Source organism: Sorex fumeus, unplaced genomic scaffold (assembly GCF_029834395.1).
Source record: "Sorex fumeus unplaced genomic scaffold, SorFum_2.1 ptg000024l, whole genome shotgun sequence".
NCBI classification, from domain to species: Eukaryota; Metazoa; Chordata; class Mammalia; order Eulipotyphla; family Soricidae; genus Sorex; species Sorex fumeus.
In genome coordinates, this window is record NW_026606081.1 from 14137820 (window position 1) to 14155321 (window position 17502).

Genomic DNA, 17502 nt, shown 5'->3' on the forward strand with positions numbered 1-17502 from the left:
CCAACATGGCCGACCCGAGTTCGATTCCTCTGCCCCTCTCGGAGAGCCCGGCAAGCTACCGAGAGTATTCGATATGCCAAACACAGTAACAACAAAGTCTCCAATGGAGACATTACTGGGCCCGCTCGAGCAAATCGATGATCAATGGGAGGGCCTTACTTACCCCAATACTCAGATCTGCTGAAAAGGCAACAGTAGACAATTTGTTTTCTATTACTGGTTATGAATAACATATGATGTCGCGTGGCTGCAGTAGTGGCTGCGCAATTTTAAAATTCCAAAATTTTAACAATTAAATCTGGAGGGATTTCTGCCAAAACCTGCTGGTTCCGAGATTTGTTCCTGAGTCTCTTGGATCATGGCCATTAAGCAGCTTGATCAGGAGCCAGAAAGGCCATTCATGGGCGGTGATTCAGGGTCTCATTGGGGCAGGGAGGAAAGGGCCGGCTTCTCCCCCATCCCATGAGGCCCCACGTGTCTTGTCACTGTGTCCCAAACCTGACTGACCAGTGGCCTCTGGAGGATGGTGGCCACTGGGCCACCAGGGGGTACAGGCCAAGGAACGAAACTTATTCCCACCTGGGGTGGCCCGGTGCCGGTAACCTACTGCAATGACCGGATGCATTTCTGCCAAAAGCCTTTGAGTTTCGAGATTTGTTTCTGAGTCTCTGGGATCATGGCCGTTAATCAGTTTGATCAGGAATCAGAGAGGCCATGTCTCCAATTATATAGCTGAGCTGGAGGTGATTTCTGGGTGTGTCTCCCACATACCTAACTTTTGGCCATTTATTTTCTTGGTAAACTGCTCCAAGTTGTTGGGGTCTGGCTAAAGGTACAGCAGCAATTTTGAGGTATCTGAAAGTCTGACACTGCCATCAGGCTGATGATGCACTCGCCTGCCAGATACAGATTGACCTGCTGGCGGCACCATACCCCCAATAAATCTTTTTCTTAATGACTTCTAAATATACAAGAAAATGAGAAATCACCAGCTCACGCGTGGGAAGACAAGACTGCAAATGGGCAGACAGTTACAAAACCGAAGCTTAAGCGTTTTCCCTTGGGTATTTCATTTCCTTAGAAAGCCGGACATATTGAGGAAACTGCAGTATCAGGTTAACCCTGACCCTATATCACTAAAAACAATGAAAATTTCTTCAATGACTTTCTTTTCACCCCACAATCTTGCCCTGCCACTTGTCCCAGAATTTCAGACTCCCTGTAAAGGCAAATGTGTCCCCTTTCTGGACTTAGCCTGTTTTGGTTTCCTGCCTACCTTTCTTTCTCTCCTAGTTGCCTCCTCTCCTGAGTCGGCACAGGGTCCCTTTTCTGATAGAAAACGACAAACACACACACACACACACACACACACACACACACACACACACACACACACACACGTGCTCCCAGACCACTTTTGCCCTCAAGAGAGGTTCACAAACCTCACCTACTCCCAAGTGTAGTCTCAAACCTCTGCAGCTCACTGTCTTAAAAAGCTCCTGGGTTTTCCTCCTCAGGCTTCTTGCCAGGCAGAAGAGCAATGCTATACTTGAGAAAGACTGTAGGGGAATTCCAGGGGCTGGTTCATTTGGCTGGCACCTCTGGGAATGACATTTGAGCTCTCGGGCCATTCATCATTCAGGGCCCAGCTCTTCATCAGAAAGGCCTCCACAGCTAGTGTGTAGCTCACGGGAAGGAGTCCTAAAACAGAGTAAGGGCACAAAGAGAGGAGGAGGATGACGATGAGGAGGATGACAACAAAAACTTGTCTTTTTGGCTCAGTCCATCTTGTTTTCTAAGGGAAACTACAATTGTAGCTCTCTGATATTTGCACTAATCATTTTTTTCTTCGTAGGTTAACTGTTACCCTAATTCAACAATAAGAGCAATGCAATAACTATTTCTTGTCCTTATTAAATCTGAAGGCACCTAATTGGGAAGTATTGAAAATATTTACCTGCTTAATTTAGAAGAGACAGAAGAGACAGAAACTTTGGGGGTTAGGTAAAGTCATGTCAAGTAGGGAATGAATGTAACTCCAAATCAAAAATTTTATCATATAGAATTCCCAGGGCAGACAGGCAGTCATGGCATGAGGTGGTAGAGTTCTTCATGCAGTGAGCTTTAAGCTCCATCTCACAGAAAGATAAATCTGGAGCCAGAAAGATAGTATCAGGGTTAAAGCATATGCCTGGACTGTAGTTGACCCAGGTTTGACACTGGAGCATTGCCAGGTGTAGCTATGGTGGATCCCAAGCAATACTGGGGTGGCTTACAGGATCCCTAGAATCCCGGGGTCTATGCAGCACTAAATCCCCAGGCCCTCTCGACCTATCAGCTACATTGGCCAATAATCACCAAGAGAAGCCCTAGCATCCCCTTGGCCAAAGAAAAGGAAATTTGGTGTTACTGTGGTCATTTATAATACTGTAAAGACAACCCAAAAGAAAATTATCTAACTGACTTCATAAACAAGGAGTTTATGAGTCCACAAATCCACCTTATCACACTGCTGTTTAGTTTAAAGAAAGATCCAAAAAAACCAGGAGTCACCCACTCACCATTCAATAACCAATGGAAGAACTTGTGTGACTAATATTTATCTAGAATAAATGTTTTCATGTCAAAGGACAATATAAAATCCCCCATCTTTAACTACTCTTCAATTTTCTTCTTTAAGTAGATGAAATGTAAAACACAGAGCACAGGGAATAACTCAAATCACTAAACCGTGTGGTTAACAGTGTATAACCTGACAACGACCCACAGTGTACCTTCTCCTTAGAGGAGCTGCTTAAGCTTTTTTTGTTTGTCGTATGTTCAGAAACCTTTTATAGTTGCCGAACTTTTGGGAACTAACCTCCACAGTCAGTTCAGGCACCCCCACTATCTTCCCATATGGGATTCAACCCTTCAGTGTGAGAACTGAGTGTATCCAGAATGGTAAACCAGAGTTGTCAGTGACCTTCGTTTAGCCGTGGGTGTCTGGTAGCATCTGCTTTCCAAAGCTTCACTATCATTTTAGCGTAATGCGCTGTGTGTACAAAAACCATCATTTCCGTGCCAGAATATATTATCCTAATGAGGATGAAAAGCTTCTGTATGCAGAGTGTCAGTATATTTCAAAAGGTCCAAAGTTCGACAAGTAGAACAAATGATCAGACGAAAAAACCACACATTGCTTTTAGTAGGATAAACATGAAATCAGCACGCCTCCTGTCCCCCCCTCACAGGATTCTTCACACACTGCATATACAGTGTGAGTATGGATGTGATGCAGCTTTGTACGGAGAAGACAGAAGGTTCAGCCCACTTTTTCATGGGTGTGTAGGAACCACAGTAGCCTTTGCTTGCAACGCAGGATGAGCTTATTCTGCATTTTTGTCAACTCTATGCAAAGGCTCAAGCATTTCCTGCATGAAAAATCCAGTCTGTTGGTGTCTGAAGCAGAAAAAAAAATTGATGGGCGACCATTGGAGGGATCCGATGAAGAATGGCTTTGCAGCTTCGAGATCTGGCAGCATCTCTGATTTCAGGCCTGTCTGTAGATTCTGTGGGCACTGACCCAAGTCTTTAACCAATACAGCACTGGACAGCAAGCAAGTAGTTTGCTCAGAAGTTGGACTGAACAAACTACTTTTCAGAATGTGGGGGAAATTTCTGCACTGAGAGTGCGCGTGTAGCTGATTTGATGTTTCAGCTGGAGTCAGAATGACAGAACTGCTCTTATTCATTTTCTTGATTTGGAGTTACATTCATTCCCTACTTGACATGCCTTTACCTAACCCTCTGAAGTGTCTGTCTCTTCTAAATTAATCAGGTAAAGTTATTTTAAAAAAATATTTAGAGGGAACCTTCACCACATCTTGCATTGACATGGAAACCAAAGGTGATGAACCAACACTGATACATCATTAGGATTACCAAGTGCCTATAGTTTGTTAGTGTCCACTCTTTGGATTGGGTCATTCTATGGATTTTGTCAAATGCACAATGTTAGGTATTCACAATTTTATCATAATAGAATAATTACATGGCTCTAAACATTTAGAGACTTATTTATTTATACACACAAACAGATATACAAAACCCTGTCAGTTATTGTTGCATTTGTTGTGATGGTGGTACTGCTGCCGCTGGGGATGGAACCTGCAGGCAGGTGCTGCTACTAAGCCATACCCCCAGCCCAATAGTTGATTTTTTCATAATTTCTACAGTATTTTCTTTGTGGTTGGGCAAACACAGTAGTCTTTTCAGCTTAGTCCTTTCACTGAGCAATGACACATTTTTGGTTCCTCTGTATCTTTTTTATGGCTTGATAGTCATTTTCATCATGAACTTGATTTCTATTATATTGCTGTATTATAGTTGTCTGATTCATTGATGACTAGGAACTTTGCTTTTTAGGTCACACCTGGTGATGCTAAGGGGTTACTCCTGGCCCATGCACTCAGGAATTATTCCTGGCAGTACTCTGGGGACCATATGAGATGCTGGAAATCAAACCCAGGTTGGCCACGTGCAAAGCAAATGCCCTACCTACTGTACTATTGCTCCAGCCCCTGACTAGGAATTTTGTATTCAATAGGACTCCTTGATTATTTTCATTTTCAAAAACTAATTATACACAAAATTGCTATAAAATCCATCGACAGGTTCTTGTGTTGATTTATCTGTTAAGTTTTCAGCTCTCACAATACAACTTTGATGAGTGCAAACTAGAGGACACTGTTTATTCTGGACAGCTGTAAGATATTCATTTTATGTCCATTTTTCTCAAAGTCCTTTAACACATTTTTGGCTCTCAGCTCCCATTTATAACTTCCGTAGATGTCTTTTCTGAAGTTTCTCTCCTGCTCCTGACTGAAAGTTATCAAGCTCCTTCAAACTGCTATTAAAGAGGAAACTATTTCCTCTGTTGATCACACAGAGGGCTAATAGCTGCCACAGAAAATTAAAGAGAAAGCAGTTCCCAGACAATAAACGCGACACTTCTGTATTTTCTCCAGAAATGTCAGCTTTGCTTTCTAGGACTAAAAATCCCTGGTGCAAATAAAATAACTTATTATATTTTGATGCTTCTATTACCATAAAGAGATTGTCTGAGTTGAGATATTCTTGAGATGCAAGGCAGATCTTTGTTTGTTTTGTTTTGGGGTCACAACACCTAGCAAAGCTCAAGTCTTACTCCTGGCTCTGCATTCTGAGATCACTCTGGTGGGCTTAGAGGACCATATGGGTTGACCACATGCAAGACAAATGCTCTACACACTGTATTCTTGTCCTGGACTAAGATGCAAGGATGCTCTTGACTTTGATACCTGGAAGGTCCAGGTTTTACTATAGCTTGTCTCTTTTCATCTCTGTGTCCACTTTGTGAAATGGTTGTTGATTCTTTTTTTCCCCCTGTGTTACAAAGATACTCCTGATCCCAAGTATTCCAGTGTGTATTCTCACGCTGTTGGTCTGATTATTTGTCCTGGAGAAGCTATTTATTCATCACAGACTCCGGCATTTTTCAGCCTTTTTCACTCAGAAACATCTTTGGCCAATACATCATGGTAGCAGTGACAAGAAACCAGCTTGCTTTCTTCTGTGGGGAGGGAATTTAAGATCATATGTTCTTTCTTTGGGGCAGTTTCTGTAGATTATGCTTAACACTGGTTTTCCTAATAAATTCTTCTAAGGCACAACTGGACCCTAAATCTGACAGTACTGAAAAAGTATGGTCAGAGCAGTCCTGCAGAGAGAAAGAATGGTTGTTTTCCCCTTCATTTAAAAGTCCCTTTTTGAGTTTTGCCTGGGAAGTCTCTGGTTGGGCCTTCTCCATCCCCCTCCCCCACTGAGCAATAACGGGTTGTGCACCTTTGTTCTCAAATATGTCCCATAGTAAAATAGCCACATGAACATCCTAGATCTATTTTCTATTTCATAACTGCATCAATTCTTGCGTTGCTATCTTCAGTTGTAGCCATTTAAATAAACAGAACATGCTTACATTTTCTAAAATTTCCCCAAGTAGAAACTCAGTGTGTTATAGACTTTAGGCTCTGATCTCTTCCTCCCTTCCTTCCTCCAGAAGTGCTCTGGGATTACTCCTGGAGGTGCTTGGGGAACCTTATGGGATACAGGGATTGACTTGGGTTAACCGCGTGGAAAGCACACACCCTACACACTATACAATTGTCCTGGTGCCTTTAAAATGTTTAAAGCACAAAACCTTGAATTTTTATTCAGCTCACTTCAATTTGCATGGGTTAAAGAAAGCAAATGAAAGGAAGACATGTTCTTAGTTGCCCTTTTATCTTGGCTGGTTTTTGTTGTTTAAATTAACAGACATTACAGACATTGTTGAATCCATCTCAGACTGGAGAATCCCAGGGGTTAAGACACTTATTTGCATGTAGCTGTTCTTGGTTTGATTCCCTGCATAGCGTACAGCTCCCCAAGCATTACCAGGAGTGATCCCTGAACATAAAACCAGGAGCAAGTCCTGAGCACTGCTACTAGGTATGATTTTCCCTGTCTCCTAACCAAAGTACATCTATGTGTCAACTCCACCTTTGACTACACCATGAAAAGAATAAGAACAGACTGCTTGTTCTTTCTAAAAGCCCCAGTTCTTAGTCACAGAAACTACCAAATCGCCACAGCCATTAGTTTCCCTCTCCCTGGATCATTTTTTCAATCAGCAAATAAGCAAGTCATCAATTATGTTCAAATATAGTCTTACTTGGTCCTTAAATTTTGCTTAAAATAACACATACAAAATATCCATGTAGTTTCTACCTTCCCTTTATCACTTCTTTAAGTCAGCACATCAATGGTTTAACTAGTGAGAGATTTCCATTTGGCTATATAGCAAACACACACACACACACACGCACGCACTCATGCACACACACATTACGGGCCATGAGTGATGCCTGGTGGTTCTCAGGGAACTATATATGGTGTCAGGAATTCAAAACAGGGTCAGCTGGAAGTGGTCACACACAAGGCAAGTGCCTCATATTTGGATGTTCTTATACTTTACACTTGACAAATCAAAAGACTATTTTGATTTTCTGGTTATAAAAGGAGTTGTATCCTACAATATTCAAAGTGCCAAAGACAGGAACTCAGAATCCTTACAATCTAGAGGGAAAATAATTTAGGTTTTTTTAAAAAAATATATATGTGTGGGGCTGGAGCGATAGTATATTCGGTTGAGTGGTTGAGTTTGCCTTGCTGACCCGGGTTCGATTTCCAGCATCCCATATGGTCCCCTGAGCACCGCCAGGAGTAATTCCTGAATGCATAAAATTTAAATACATGAATCAACTCACATGTGAATAAGAGATAAAAATCTGGATTAGCAAAAGGAGAGAGAGAGAATAAAAGAGAATATGCCTGCCATGGGGGGGTGCGCAGGGTAGGGATAAAGGTGATGGGAGGGATACTGGGATCATTGGTGGTGGAGAATGGGCACTGGTGGAGGGATGCATACTCGAACACTGTATGACTGAAACAAAATCATGAAAGTTTATAAGTCTGTAATTATATCTGATGGTGATTCTTTAAAAAAAATTTTTTTTAATTGGGATTAGAGGAGAAGCTGGAATTAGAGAGGTAATTGATTTGCTACTATTAGTTACTTGAAAAAAATTAATGACTATTCCCTTACAATTAATCAAATAATAGTAAGATTCAAATAGTGCCCTCTTGAGAATTTATGGTAAGTACATATTTATTTATTTTGGTTTTGGGCCATACCCAGTGGTGCTCAGGGTTTATTTCTGGCTCTGCACTCAGGGTCACTTCTGACAGGACTCAGGAAACCATATGAGGTGCCAGAGACTGAACCCTGGTCAGTTGCATATAAGGCAAGCACCTTACTTGCTGTACTATCTCTCCAGCCCCAGTACTATCTTTTGAGACATAAAAGAACCAATTAAAATTATATATAATGAACTGACAAGTTCACTTAGTGACTCCATCTCTTTCAGCCATTTTTTCTCATTTCCTAGCTCCAAACATCGCAGGCAAATATAAAATGATTTCATTCAATAACTGAGACTCATTCCTAACTGTGCTAATGTGATTTTTGAGTGCAAATACACTGATAATGTATTACTTAGACATAGTAGATATCAAATCATATCTGCTTTAATAGTTTGCAAAAAAAGAATCTTAACAAGCACCACGGTATGAAGCAAATGATTTGAGTGAATTCAAGCATAGTGTTATTTTAATCTCCAATTAACAGGGCATTTCTATCTCTGTAATCCTTTCTGAAGAAAAAAGGGACACCATTAAGGTTACAGAGCCAGAAAAAAAGTAATAATTCAGTAGAAACACACATAATTCATCTAAGAAAAGATCTGCCTGCCAAGGCTATTATTTCTCTAAAAGGACACTATGTTCTTCTTTTGTATTGCAATTTGTTAAATAGGTGAACTATCTGGGACTTCAGTGGGGAGGACCTTTCTAAAAATCATCTTCCTGGTATTTTTACTTTGGCCACTAAACTGAGACAAAGGAATATCATTTTGCATTCAGATGGGATGACATGCAGAGAGGGGTGCTTGGTAATTTTTAGTTATTTATTTGCTTGATGCTTTTTCCAGCAATTTCAGCTATAATGACTATAATACCCATCTGCTTGAAATGGAAATTGGTTAGCAACTAGATCTTTTTTTTTGATTCTTGCGATATATTCTACCTGCTTTGAATGAAGTATTCTAGCATGTTTCTGATGAAATATGATTTAGTTTTACAGGATAGTGTCACTCCTCATTCATTCCAGACTCCATCAAGGATTCATTCTCTCTCTCTCTCTCTCTCTCTCTCTCTCTCTGAGACTGGAAAGCTAGAAAACCAGCATTTCCCAGAGTCCCTTGCAACTCAGGCTCCTGGCAGAACTGTTGCTCTTCCAAGGAAATGAGCTGGATGAGAAATGAGGTGGGAGAGATATAAGGGTGCCCTGTGCTGACTTGTCGTTATTATTGCAGGGTACCATTTTCAGTTCCTAGCTTTCTGGGGTGACTGGGGCACTGTGCAGCAACTTCTCTGATCACTGGCCCAAAGCTCAGCATGCTCTTGATGTCAACAGCTGCAGGGGCAGCTCATTCTCAGTCCCCAACCTCCAGACTGTGGCAATAATGGCAGCAAGTCTGGAGGGCTGGCACAGTCCTGCTCCTGCGAAGTCACACCTCCAGCTCAGTGTCCACCGTCCCCTGTCCTCTAATTCCATTTTTTCCCTCCAACCTTTCCTCGAGAGCCCGATTCCCATATCTAACTCCTTCCTGCTTCAAGTAACTGGGTTACTTTATCCGAAACATGACCAATGTGAGAAAGGGAAGGGAGAGATGAGGATATTCACCACACTGAGAGTGCAGGGAATGCTGTGGGAGAACCATGCAAGAACCATGCTCACCGGAAGTTAAACTGAGAGGGACACAGAGGCCACACACCTTCTCATACAGACTTTCCAAATCGGGGCCAACTAGGGCCACACACGTGATGATAAAGCCTGAGAAATAATCACGAGGACTGCTGGAATGAGGGAGCAAGTAGCGATCGTAGAGAGAACACAGGGAAAAGACACACATCTTGCATGCTGCTGACCTGTTTCGAACCCCGGTGCCACAGAGGGTTCCCTGAGCACTGCCAGGGGTTCCTCCTGAGCACAGAACCAGGGAAAGGTTATGTATGGGGACAAAGGGGATAAAGGAGAGAAAAAGGAGGGATGAGAGAGAATGACCTAGCGAGTCTCAGAGAAGGAAAGCAGACCCGTCACCACTTCCCTCCACATCCCTACCCTGGCTTGCCTCCTTCAGCCAACCACACAGAGGGCTGCTTCCTGCCACTACTCTGTAGAGATGGGTTCCGGCTTCTGTAGTACTGACTCAAAACGCTTCTCTACCCCAAAATACAAATAAACCCCTCCCAAGAGCTCTTTAAACAAGACACAGATTCAAACATGGCTATATATATATATATATATATATATATGGTCATTTCCAGCTCTACATGGTAGGAAGACAGCAGCTGGAAACACATCAAATGTGTATTTTATTTTATTTCTTTGTTTTAGAGCCCACCTGGCAATTTGCTTAAACAAACATTTTTAGATTCAACACAGGAAATTGATCTCCGTGATTTTCTTTTTCTTTATCTTTTTGGGTCACCAGAGATCAAAAGCAGATCAGTCACATGCAAGGCAAGCACCCTACATGCTGTATTATCTCTTTGACCCCAAGTTCCATAGTTTTATTTTTATTTTTAATTTTGTTTTGGGGGCCAAACCTGGCGATGCTCAGGAGTCACTCCTGGCTCTGTGTTCATAAATAACTCTGGCAGGGCTCAAAATACCTTATGCGATGCTGGGGATCAAATCAGGGTCAGCTGCGTGCAAGGCAAGTGCTGTACTGTCTTTGGCCCAAGTTCCATAGTTTTAAAATTAGACAATACTCTATAAGTTATTGGAAAAAACTGAGTGTACATTTCCTTCCAATTCCAGGACCATATAATTCTAGAATAGAACGGGTCTGATATATTTTTTAAGGGAAAAAAAGTGAAAAGAATTGAGAAACCAATGAATTGTGGTATACATTGGCTTAGTTTCTGATCAGCTAAAAAGAAATGATAAGTATAAGTTCTCTTTTATAATCTAGCAGGGTACAGGATGGAGAGCTAGTACAGGAGAAAGACATTTGCCTTGCACTTGGCAGACCTGGGTTCAATCCCAACACCCTATATATTCCCTGATCCCTCTAAAGAGTGATCCCTGCACAGAACCAGGAGTAAACCTTTAGCACATCAGGTACTGGCCCCCAAACAAAAGCAAAAATAATGATAATTCAACAGAAGAGTATATTTTATAAAGGGAGTCAGGGGAGGTCCCAGATGGGGTAGGTGCTGCCTCCCCGCCTTCTCCGGATGGAATCCCGGTCACCATGAGCTTCTACAAGCATGGCTCTGGCATGCGGGTACCAGGACTATTTTCCGAACCACAATGGGGCCACCCCAGCTCCCAGGCAACCTCTGATTCTGGAAGTCACGCCCACAACTCGCCCCCAGCGCCATCTTACAACACACAGCAGTGAAGAAGAAAACCGGCTGGAGGGTCCCACAGCTCCTGGAGAATACTCCAGGCCCCAAACAGAGCCGATATCACCGGGAGGTCCAAGATGGGGTAGGTGCTATCTTCCCGCCTTCTCCAGATGGAATCCCGGTGATTATGAGCTTCTACAAGCGTGGCTCTGTCATGAGGGTACCAGGACTATTTTCCAAACCTGATATGCAAAGTAATCAATGGAAAGTAAATGATCTAGCATTTCTCCCTGAAAATCAGGCTTGAATGGTGGTGCGAAAGTCTGAGCAAAAGATAATGCCCAACCGAAATACATCTGGACTGTGTATTTAACTATGGTGCTATGCTGCCCTGGGAGGGGAAGGGTGTCTGTTCCTCCACCTGTCCCCCTTTGAGGTGGCGACATGGTGGCCTGCATCTTTTAGAGCCTAATGAACAGCCAGGTATGAGACTGCATTGACGAGGCACATGGGGTTTCATGGGATGGGTGGGGGGTGAATTCGGCCCTGCACCCTGCCATGAAAATGCTCCGGTTGCCACCCTCAAATGCCTCCTCTGGCTTCCGACCGACCATGAACCCAGAGGCACACATACCAATCTCAGAACCCAGGGGCTTCTAGCAGTAATCCCTCTAGGTTTATTACTAAAATATCAGAAATCCAAATTTGCATGGCCACTATTGCGGCCACACGACATCATATGCTCTTCATAATCAACAATAGAAAACAAATTTTCTAGTGATGTTTTTGTGGCAGGTCTGAATGTTGGGGAAAAGTCCAAATAACAATGGTGGGTCTTTTGTCGTAATATTGAATATGGTCAACGTAGAGAGAGAGCAAAGTGGAAATCTGCCCCACAGGCAGAGGGTGGGTGGGAGATGGAGTATACTGGGATTCTTGGTGGTGGAAAACGTGCACTGGGTGTTTGATCATTGTATGACTGACCAAGACTTGAACTGAAAGGCTTTGTGACTGTTCTCATGGTGATTCAACAAATAAATAAAAAAAAGAAAGAAAAAAAGAAAAATCTAGTTGCTAGTAAAAAAAAAGGGGGGACTCAGGTAAGATGTTAATATATAAAGAATTTATATATTAATATAAAAAGTAATATATAAAGTAAATATACGAAGTAAAGAGTTGAACAAAGTTCAAATATATAAAGTAAAGAGTTCTACCAAAACCATAACCCTAAACATATGGTCAAAGAGAAAAAATAAGTCTCACAACCCAGGTCTCAAGACCTGGGCCGCAAATACAGTTTGGCCTCATACTTAGCGCTGACCCTTCCTCCAAAGTCACCTAGACTCTCCCTGCCCCTCTCTGCTGTGGGCAGCACAGTGCCCAGTGTACTGTTCACAAGGGCACCTGCCTTCCTACCCTGGCACCCCTTCCTTCCACAGGCTTTCCTGACCTTCCCTTCGCAGGATAGACTCCCTATTTCTGCCCTGCACAGCCGTTGGCACACATCTAGAGAGAACTTTGCCTATTTATTACCAGAAGATCTGTATTCCCTGAGGGCCAGGTCTATTCTCCAGGTGCAGCCCTTACATGATGCCTGGTGTATAACTGAAGCACCAAAGGAACAAAGTTCAAATGCTTCATGCCTAAAGTTCAAATACTCCACTGCCGAAAGTCTGAGGGAAAAAACTAGAAATATTTTACTTTTTTTTTTTTTGCTGGGTGGGTGAGTGGTGGTTATTTATGGCTCTGTGCTCAGGGACCACTCCTGGTAGGGCTCAGGAAATCATTTGGGTTGCCAGGGATGCAACCCGGGTTAGCTACATGCAAAGCAGGCTTCTTACCCTCTCTGTACTATCTAGCTCTAGCTCCCAAGCCATTCTCTCTCACGAGAGCCACTTCTGTTTTGTTTTGGGGCCACCCCTGGGGCTACTCAAGGGTTGCACTTGGCTCTGCACTCAAGAATTACTCCTGGAGGTGTTTAGGGGGCCATATGGGATGCCGGGGATCGAATCTGATTGACCACATTCAAGGCAAGTGCCCTAACCATTATATTATTCTCCAGTCCCATTATGAGGGCCACTTCTATGACATTAATGCTAATGTCATTAACAAGAACTACTCAATTGTTTAATTTCTACCCTAGAATTTCAGCTGACCTTCTCTTTCCAGATTAGTTATCTCCCAAACCAACACTGGTGACCTCTATAACGCAGATAGACCAAAGGCTGAAGTTGCAATTTTGATGATGTGAGCCTCTAGTTCCCAGAGGACACTATCTTCTCAGAGTCTTATGTATTGAGTATCATATACTATCGGGATACTGATCAGTATACCAAGACTAAGGATAACCCAGGTACCTTCCTATTCAATTCTGTCAGCTTCAGCAACCCCCTCTGTAACATCCAGAGGGTGATATTTACGGCAGTATCTTTCTATTTCCAGTAAAATTTCCCATTGTGCACCAGTGCTGGACACCAATGATTCACACCAATGATTCCATTTGCTTTCTGAAGGTCACTCCAGGAAGTATCATTATGTCCATTTCTCACCTGGGGAAATGGCTGAGCAGCGTGAAATGGCTCAGAGTGGAGATTCACTGCGAATTGAATTCGCTGCCGATTCAAACTTAAAATCCCTTCTCCTGAGTGGTGAGACGGTTCTCCGGATGGGCAGGAAGGACCCAAAGTGAATGATGTCAGCTCCTTTTGGACACTGCTTAGCTGGGGATTCTGTGCAACGTATTCACTTAAGAGCCTCCAGAGAAGAGAATCACAAAAGCTGAAGGACAGTCAGCTGGCCTTTTAACACCATTAAACCATCAGCGCTGCCGAGCACCAAACTATGCCTAGACTCAGGCTCAATGCTTAGTTCCTTCAGTCTGTCCTTAAATCAATCCCTGATATCTTACCATTTTCATGTCTCTCCTCTCAGAACACTTGCTAATTTATCTTCCAGTGGAAACCGGAGCTTGCACAGACAGTGCTGACAGCCTCATCTCAACAATGCATTCATGCTATTGAAAGCTAAATTATAGGGAAGACTTGATTCAGTTCCTCTTTAAAAAAATACGAATGGTTCTAGCTGGATAGAGAGAACAGCAAGGAGAGTGTGTGTCTTGCAGGCAACCAACTCGGGTTCAGTCCCCAGCATGACCACCAGGAGTGAGTGATCCCCAAATGCAGAGCCAGGCGGGTGTGGCCCCCAAACAAACAAATCAGATCAACATGCAGTAAACAGAAGGACTGAGTTTTGGATTTTTCCTAAACATTTAAAATCTTGTCTAGTCCTCTTCAAAGCAGTGAGAGAGTCTTCATCATGACTTGTTGCAAATCTCAGAAACAAGTGCTCTAGAGATGCAAATGAATTCTTTAGAAGAGAGAATTTAAGTACTCAGGCACCAGCCTTCATGCTGGACATGCTATTGCCTTCTTCAGGATCCTCATAATCTTCAGTCAGATTTGGCTTTAAAAACACATGTGAAAATCTTTCATATTGGTTGGAAAGGCACCACTGTCTCCATTTTAAGGCAGAGTTAAAATGCAGAAGTAGCATTTTTGATTTTACATCCCTCTCTAAAGTAGGAGGAAAATTTCTTGGAAACCCTCTAAATTACCAGACAGATAGGAAGACATGCACATAAAGGACCCAGTCTTTCCAAAGAACATCAGTAGAACAATTGACTCTTTCTAGAAATAGTATTTCTTTTGAGTAACAGTCCACAGAGGGCTCCTTTGGGAAATCTGACCCGTGCAGGAAGAAAACAGCAGTTCTCTGGGGCTGCTTCCTGAGTAAGCAGGTCCTCCCCAGCTTGGCCAAGGTTTCAAACAAGTTCAGGGCCATTTCTGGCTACCTGGAGAGGGCCTGTCCCTCTTCTTGAGCCTCCCTCTGAGCTGCCCTAGAGCATCCTCACCTGTCCACAGAGCCCTCCCCACTGCCATTTCAGTCAGGTAGCAACGGAGAAAAACCTACAGTTTTTCCCCTGTGGAACTTCAGAACAAATTAACCATTCATTGGCCAGTAACATCAAGGATTCCACAGCCTCCTGCGCAACGTGAGTGAGTGTACTTTGAGCACTAAATAGAGAGTTGATCACAAACAAATCATTCTCTGTAACAATGCCAATATGCTTAACTGCAAGAAAAAAAAACCAATATAGGTGTATTCTAGCAATCTTCCTAGGGAAATGTTCAATGCACACTTAAATTCTCACATACCAATCTATAGCCTGCCACTTAGATATTTTCAGCCTTATCTTTTTTCAGCATAAAGCTAATAACATGCGCTAATAACATGGGTCCAAAAGAACCAGGAAATAGAAAAAGACATGCAAAATAATACACCGTCACACTCCAATTACCTTGGACATTCCTTCTTAAACTGTTTTTTTTTGGGGGGGAGGGGAGTTATCGATGTTATTTTTTCTCATTAGCTTTGACTACTACTGGAAATTCTTCCCAATCAACTGAAAAAAAAATTGTGACAAACTTTCTGGCTTCTAGTTACCTTAGTCCACCGCTTCCTGCAGGTTAAAGGTCCACCCATGCCTAAGAGGTCGCTAACGGGGGAGCTGAAAGATCAATTCTTCTTCACCTTTAAGATGCTGAAGCCCCTGCAGCTCTGACCTCGGATGGAGCGGCGGGTTCACCACAGCAGCGCAACCCGCAATCCCGTGCAGGCTCGCTCGTTTGGATCACGTCTAAATTCCAAGGTAAACAGGTCACCCACTCCGAAAGGCAGAAAACATAGAGCACCACTCACCCGGACGACCTGCTCGCCTCGAGGCTCTGGGGGCTTCTCTGGGCTCCCCTTGGCAGAGCACGATCAGCCTCGGTCCCCGGCGCTGCCTGCACGCAATGGGGGGCGGGAAGCTCGACCCAAACGTGCAGAGTTGCAACGCTGCCCAGGATCCCCCGAGAAACAGCAAAGCAAAAGAAAAGCTGCTTTTTTGGTTCGGGGTTTGCATCCGCGCCGGGGGCTCTACCCGGTGTAACTTGCACCCCTTGACCTATTTTGGAGCGTGAGAAGGAAAACAATAGCAAAAAATAGACGGAGGGCGCGCGTGCGCGCGTGCCCGAGGAGGAGCACCCGCCCCCTGCCCCCCTTCCCCGGGTGCGTGTCCCGCCTTCCAAAGAGAAGTTGCAGCGAGGCCCGGGGAGGCCTCCCGCGCCGCAGCTCCGCGACCCGCAGAGCTTGGGCCTGGGGGGGACCCTCCGCACACTCCTCCTCCCGGCGCGGGGGGCGCGATCCCCACACCCGCACCTCCCCGGCCCGCCCGTACCTCTCTGGAGGTGGCGCTCGGGCTCCCACCCTCTGGCAACGGCGGCCTGGGGTGCGGCGAGGGTGTCGCCTCTGCCCAGCCCCCGGGGAGCGCCCCGCCCGCTGGCTCTGGGGCAGTGAGGCTCGGCCCCGCCCGCCCCGCCCGGGCTCCGGGTGACCTTCCCTCCTCCCGGGGCTCTGCCGCTCTGTCCCTCCCCAGCCCTACATGGGGGAGGAAGCCGAGGGCGAGTACACCTGGCGGCCGCAAATACAGCAGCACTGTACCTGGGGTGGCTGCAATGTGACACTTCCGTGTGTGTGTGTGTGTATGTGTGTGTGTGTTCCCTCCCCTCTCCTTTGATCCTGGCAACCACCTACCACTGGTGCTGTCTCCGTTGGGTACAAGGGATTGACCTCGGTCCGAAAGGGATAAACTCAAATTCCCATTGCCTAGGCACGCCAAATCTTTGCTCTGAAAACAGCAAGCTGAATCAGCATGTTCGGAGTTTTTGCAAAATCAACCTCGTCAAAGTAGCATCTCTCAGGAGGGAGGGAATTTAGGAAAGGAGTTTTGGTCCAGCATTGGGCATCACATCACCTGCAACCCGGCTTTCTGTATCATTCCAGTCAACGACTTAGCCCCCTTCCCTTAGAACGATAATCCTCCACCGCTATTATTTAACTTCTATTATTAAATCGGCAGGCTTTATTTAAAACGCACAAGAGGGGGTTGTCGGAGAGAAAGCTTAGTGGGCTGGAGCACTAGCTTTACACGCAGGAGACCCACCCCGCAGCTCTGAATGGCTTGGGGGAGGGCCGGGGGCGGGGAGGAAAGCTCTAGTAAGTTCTCTGCTGCCCTTTGTGGCAGGTTGGGCAGAACTGAGAGGAGAGGGGAGGGAAGAGAGGGGAGAGAGAAGGGGTCCGGTTCTTTCCCCACCTAGTGTTTCGTGCCCACCGTGGCGCAGCAACCCTGAACAGAGTTGTAGCTGGAATATGAATAAGCGGGGAGTGGTAGGGGGGCCCCGGGACTAACAGCCTCGTGGACTTAGAGCCTCTACTGTCCTTCACGTACAATATTTATTGCTCTGGTTCCACAAACATTACTGGCAGAAGAGCATTCCTGGATCACGTTCTTAGCTTAATCTCACAGAGCTAAAACCTTTGAATTTTTCAGAGGGTCTCAATGTATTGGGACCAACGTCTTTGCTG

General features: G+C 44.5%; 1 protein-coding gene across 2 annotated transcripts in view; it reads right to left on the bottom strand.

The window, feature by feature from the left end:
* TRMT9B (tRNA methyltransferase 9B (putative)) overlaps positions 1–16416 on the bottom strand; it is a 55435-nt gene extending 39019 nt beyond the window's left edge. The window contains exon 1 of one of the 2 annotated variants that reach the window (XM_056114107.1): positions 16316–16416. The gene's annotated coding sequence lies outside the window, so the exon portion shown is untranslated. Of the gene's footprint in view, positions 1–15795; positions 15821–16315 lie in introns of those variants that run through there. The other variant, XM_056114108.1, reaches the window with a different exon arrangement.
* Between the last annotated feature and the right edge of the window lie 1086 nt (positions 16417–17502).